General features: G+C 40.6%; 1 long non-coding RNA gene across 1 annotated transcript in view; it reads left to right on the top strand.

Annotated features, from left to right (window-relative positions):
• LOC116671781 (uncharacterized) overlaps positions 1-5,479 on the top strand; it is a 15,364-nt gene extending 9,885 nt beyond the window's left edge. Inside the window, exons 2-3 of the long non-coding RNA XR_004327362.1 lie at positions 2,109-2,111; positions 5,325-5,479. This is a non-coding gene — a long non-coding RNA (uncharacterized LOC116671781). The remainder of the gene's footprint in view (positions 1-2,108; positions 2,112-5,324) is intronic.
• Positions 5,480-5,699: the final 220 nt, after the last annotated feature.

The following is a 5,699-nucleotide window of genomic DNA, read 5'->3' as shown; positions in this document are numbered from 1 at the left end:
TGCAGGGTAAATCCAGACAGCTAGATAGAGTCTCTCCAATTTGAGATTTCTGTGCACAACTAAAACAACCTTTGAACGGACACGTTTCACCAAAACAAGTTCCTTTCCGAGGCTATTTGGCAGAGGGTGCCTCTGCCAAATAGTTGCTTGGTACAGCGCTTAGCACCGCCAAAGACAATTGTGATTGGTTTAACGACATGCCGATAAACCAGAGCACGTTATTCTGTCCCACAATGCTGTGTGGACTAGCCAGACCCTCATCCGCGGCGCTGTGGAGGAGGAACGTTTGGCAAAGTGAGACTAGGAAAACGGTCAATACTGTCCCATTTCAGGAAGGTCTGATAAACAACATCTCAAATGCACAGACAAATGAAGTTCTAATGCCAAAAGTGTGCTGGAAATATTGTTTTGTGTAATTGCATTTGCCCAAAGTCCCATGATGATCCCTAATTTCCTTGTCAATGACACAAAAACCACACATGCAGACACACACAACATGCCAACAAGCGCATACACATATACACATTCGAAACAAACCAACCCAACCACCAAACTGTTGTCTACATCTCTGGCTAGTAATGACACTGTTTGTGCATCCTCATAAGATGAGGAAATTGCATGACATAAAGTCTAATTGGACCCATGCAGGCACGTAAAACAACATGTCTGTAATTGTGTGTTGTTCCTGGTAGAAATGTGACTCTTTTTCATCTTTGTTTTTGACTGTCTCTACTTGTAAACTGTGCTGTTTGGAGGACTATCTGTGGTGTTTGCCGGTGATGCATCTTTCCATGCAAAAAGAATGGGATAATACTGGAAGCAATTAAGTAGATTGAAATTTACACTGACACATCCAAAGATAAAGTTTGTCACTACAATTATTAGACTCTTTACAGAGAATCACTGTAACCAGTCAAAACATAATTGAAAAACTGAAACCAAAACTGAAATAACATCGAAATCAAACAAATGAACAACTGCTGGTAACTGACACACGCACACACACACACACACACACACACTGAGTCATTAATAGTCTTCAGGGGTAGATTTGTTTGCCTCGGGGGTTTCCAAAGTCCACAACCTCATGATTGTTGGAAAACTCGAGAGCAGCAAATGTTTGGGTTGAGAGGTGGTATGAATTCACTGTCTCTGTGGAAAGGCCCGTTTTCAACACTCAACTCTGAACAAAAAATAAATAAACTACAATCAATAATGTGCATAATCAATAACTTTGGAAATTTGTATGTTGTTGTTTTTTTCTCTCTCCCTGAAACATTCTGTCCATGTAGCCTGACAGCTTAACTGCAGCCAGCTCATAAATGCAGCTTAACATTTGAAAACAGCAAGAAGCTTGCTGCAGTTTACAGAGCACTTCTCAATCATTTTAAATGTTGTCATGTTGCAAAATGCAATTGGTCTTCTAAAATGTATGCTATTTAAGTTTATTATAAATATTAGCTGGACACATTTGACAATCTAGCAAATACAGACTGGAAGGATCAGTAATCTATATACAGTATACTGCAAGACCAATCAGGGAAATGTGGAGCAGGTGAGCAAGTTGTTGGAGATAACCAGGTGAGACGAATGGCGAGAAAGTTCAGGGCAGGAGGGAGTGGCTGGATCTGTGATGACAGGGAGAGTTTGTATGTCAGGTAAACACAAAGCAGCTTTGTGGATAAATGAATAGGATGGCTGAGGTCGGGACAAAAACAGTGAAGTTGTGGGTGATGAAACAATGAGTTTTACCGATGCTAATATGCTCCATACAGCTGAGGAGAACTACAGAGTTGGGTCATAATTCTCACTTTCAGGGACACTTTTACTTTACCCATTGTGGATGTAAAAAGAAATATTATATTTACATGCTGGAATAAAGCGGGCATAATACAAATTGACTAACAGGAAATGTTTTCAAAATGTCTTCAGGCATGTTATGCTTTTATTTATGTAGAGACAGAGAGGAAAAGGGAAAGACAGACATGCAGCAAAGGAGCAGCAGGACGGACCCGAACCCTGACAGCTGGGGCAAGGACTCACCCAATGGTATGCTTTGACCCGTGTTAAACTAAAGGCAACAACCAAACATTGTAATTATGTTTAAGAACGTGTTTCAAATTAAACTGAGTGAGGAGAAGGGAGAAGAATGCACATCATGGTCATGGTAACGCATCAAATTGGCAAGTACTTTAGGAGAATAAAAACCCATCAGAGACGCAAGGGAGAAAAGAGATTCTAATGTAAAGAATTTTATAAATGTCTAAGACTAAATGCTGTAAATACTCAAACATTCAGTGGGAAAGCGAGGCATAATTTACAAAAAGGGGTTTACATTAACTACTCATTACGACAGTTGGGAAAGAGTTTTGAAAAAGTGCCCTCCAAACAAAGATAAATATAATCAGCATAATACCTTTTTACCAAAAGCGTAATGGAACAATTGACATTGCCTCATAGGATGCAAGAGGCATCTTTAAACACTGTCAAATTAACCTGTAACTGGCCTTTATTAGATTAAAGATTAAAGAGAGAGAGAGAGAGAGACAGTTGAGTGTGCATAGTCCAGGAAATACATTACGTTAAGTTTTCCCCATGTAGCAGTGTAAAAAGGTTCAGAAAGAGTGAATATGGCCATATGAACTCTGCCTTTACTGGGAGAAAAACCTACCAGTGTGCTTACAAGACGGCTTTCCATCTTTCCATCCTGCTGTTTGCACACACACCAGTTACCCTGGATACCAGGGGCATCAAAATACAGGCACAATGACAAATACCAGCATCTGTGTGTGTGTGTGTGTGTGTGTGTGTGTGTGGTTCAGTCTGGGCGGTAATGTGAGACCAAGATGAAACACTCAGCCATCAGCACATTCCTATGGGCCTTGGTTTTACTTAGCATAGAGAAAGAGACAAAAAACCGAGAGAAGAAAGAAAGACAGACAGAAAGAAAGAAAGAAAGAAAGAAAGAAAGAAAGAAAGAAAGACAGAAAGAAAGAAAGGAGATGTACACAAAAGAAATATGAAGACAAAGGGATGTCAGAAAGACAGGAATATTACAGAGAGAGAAAGCCAAGCACTAGTAAACATGTCATATACTACAATAAATGATGCAGTTGCCTCTTAAACATTTAACAATCATAACCATACAGCAATAACTTCTCCGCCTCTCATTCGAACAGCATGTATAAGTCTGTATATTGTCGTAGTCTTTATATATGCAATGAAATGTTTCATGCGCAAATTTATCTTCTGCTTCGTTTGCTTCATGATGGTGGTTGACAGAGGAATTTACTCCCCACAAATATTGTCTGAAAATCTGTGAACCAGTGTAGAAACAGAGAGCTGGCTTAAAGTGATGGCTGTGATGTGGCTGCAGAACCATTTAATGACCACTTATTATCATGTGCACCCAGGCTTTTGTTTGTTAAAATGAATTAGGCTGCAAACAACTTAAAAAAATTCACAGCCTGCCATTTAAGTTGGCTTTTAATTTGAAAAGGCCAGAATCTGGAAACACATACTTTCAGTTTCCAAAGTTAAGCTAGTAAGTTGCCTCTAAGTTGTTAGTAGAATGATAAGGTGAGGTCTCCTCATCTAATTGTATTGTGTTTACACATAACAGCAACATACTGTATCTCCAGCATGTAACAACCACTTCTGTGATTGAAACTTATTCTTTACTACAACAAAACCCAGAGTTACAGCGGGAGAAGGAATAGCTAACATCGCTAACAGACGAGGTGTTAGCTAACAAACTGCCCAGCAGGTGTAGCAGTGTCAGTCATTTCACTTGGCATAAAGCCAGAGAAATCCCAGAGGTTGGTTGTACAACTTGTTTAACTAACACAAAAGAGTTGAAATAACAAAGAGTATAATAAGTGGATGGAATACATTTTAAAATGCCAAATTCATCATAAAACATCATGTAGTGCACTTGAAAAGCTAGCTAGCTAGCCAGCCGTTGAGCCAAAATAACTAATCAAGGACGAGACTCGAACGGGCGCCATCTTTGACAGCTAGCGACAGCAACACCACTTGGACGAAATGCGAAAACTAAATACTTTACCCAGGAAATGCGTGTTTGTTCCTCGGGAGAGTTTTAATCCAAAGCATGATTTTTTTTTCTAACCTTAGCTGTTGTGGCCGAATGACGCTGACCTTTTCTGGCCGAAACTCAACTTCAACATGCCCTGAAAGGACCGTTGTACCGGGCTCACAGTTGACTCACATTGTGTATTGACGGCCACTGCATTAACCGTTTTGCAAATACCGCCATCTTGGACTCTGACCGGCCAATGATGTAGGTTGTGGGATGCATTGTGGGATAGTTTGAAAACAAAGCAACAAATGCTAGCCATCCGAGACAATTGCACTAACTACCAGAGAAAAGGGTAACACAAAAAAGACACAGGGACAGCAAGAGACAGCTTTGAGAGCTGGACAGTTGACTTGAGATGGGACTGTGAGGGAGAGTCCCAGCTGCTGTTATTCTTGCTTTCTGCTTTGTTCAGCTCTGTTTGGAGGACTGACTGCCTGTCCGCCTCTTTTTCTTTTCTCCATTTTTCTGATCCAGCCCACCCCTTTCAACATCCCACATCCTTCTCTCCTCTGCATGCAGAGGCGAAAAACGCAGACTCCACAGTAATTATCCAGCTGGAACTGCTCATAGAGGCTATTCAGGCTGTATTAAATTCATTACCAACCAGTGAAACAGATTTGGAATATTCCCTCAGCGCAGAATCTTTGTATACACATTAAGTTATAATGTGACACCTTGATTGTTGGCATCCTCGGAGCTGGAAGGTGATACACTTTGGCCCACTGAACGGTTCCATTATTTCCTAACTCCTTCTCCTGATGATTTGGGAGGTAGAGGTTGAAGGGTTAACGTTACGCTTGTGACTGGACGATAGCCAGTGGTGAACCCAGCACAGCGAAATAAAGAAGTATTTGGGGAAAGTCACTGGAAAGCACCTTTCCATCCATCAGGAAAGAAGCATCAGCAGGATTAAAGGACAAGGGAAAACCTCTAAAGCGCAACCATGTTTCTGGTTCTCTCGTCCATATCAGGCTAGCTGAACGGAACTCATGACAAGTGCACAATTTTGTGTCTCTGGCTAACTAAACAATTTGCTTATTGGCACATTGAGCAAATATTAAACATTAGCATTGATTTGGAGCTGTGTTGGTGAACATTTAATATAAGTCCACTATTCACTCATTTTTAACTTTATTTTGGTCTCTTTAACTGCCAAATGATCCATTATGTTTAATGTTACGGATTCAAAACCATTCCCTCACTCACTGTATTAACTGTTAAATAGTGAACTACATAAGGCACGACCAAACGAGATTTCGGACACTCAGTGAAAATATCGTTGCATCAGTAGATGTGCCGGCTATTTGCGTGACAGAGGCAAGCGCGCCCAGCATCATGTAAACAAACCAAAACAAAAAAAACTTTTAATACGTCCCTGAAACAAAGTGTTTTGGAGAATAGTTGAAGGTTGTGTTGATGTTGCAGGTTACATTTCAGGTCACCAACTCACAGGTTCTGAACCCAAATGCAGACTAGGACAAGGTAGGTGGTGAAAAAAGGTGAGTATTTATTGAGGAATAAAATATAACTGGAAAGGTAACGCCAGATGGGTAGACAGGTGAGTCCAGGTGACAGAATGTCAATGATGGTAATGAACGTG

The sequence above is a fragment of the Etheostoma spectabile genome, chromosome 21 (genome assembly GCF_008692095.1).
Source record: "Etheostoma spectabile isolate EspeVRDwgs_2016 chromosome 21, UIUC_Espe_1.0, whole genome shotgun sequence".
In the NCBI taxonomy this organism is placed as follows: Eukaryota; Metazoa; Chordata; class Actinopteri; order Perciformes; family Percidae; genus Etheostoma; species Etheostoma spectabile.
Note: the sequence above shows the minus strand (reverse complement) of the source record. Positions and strands in the feature narration are given on the sequence as shown.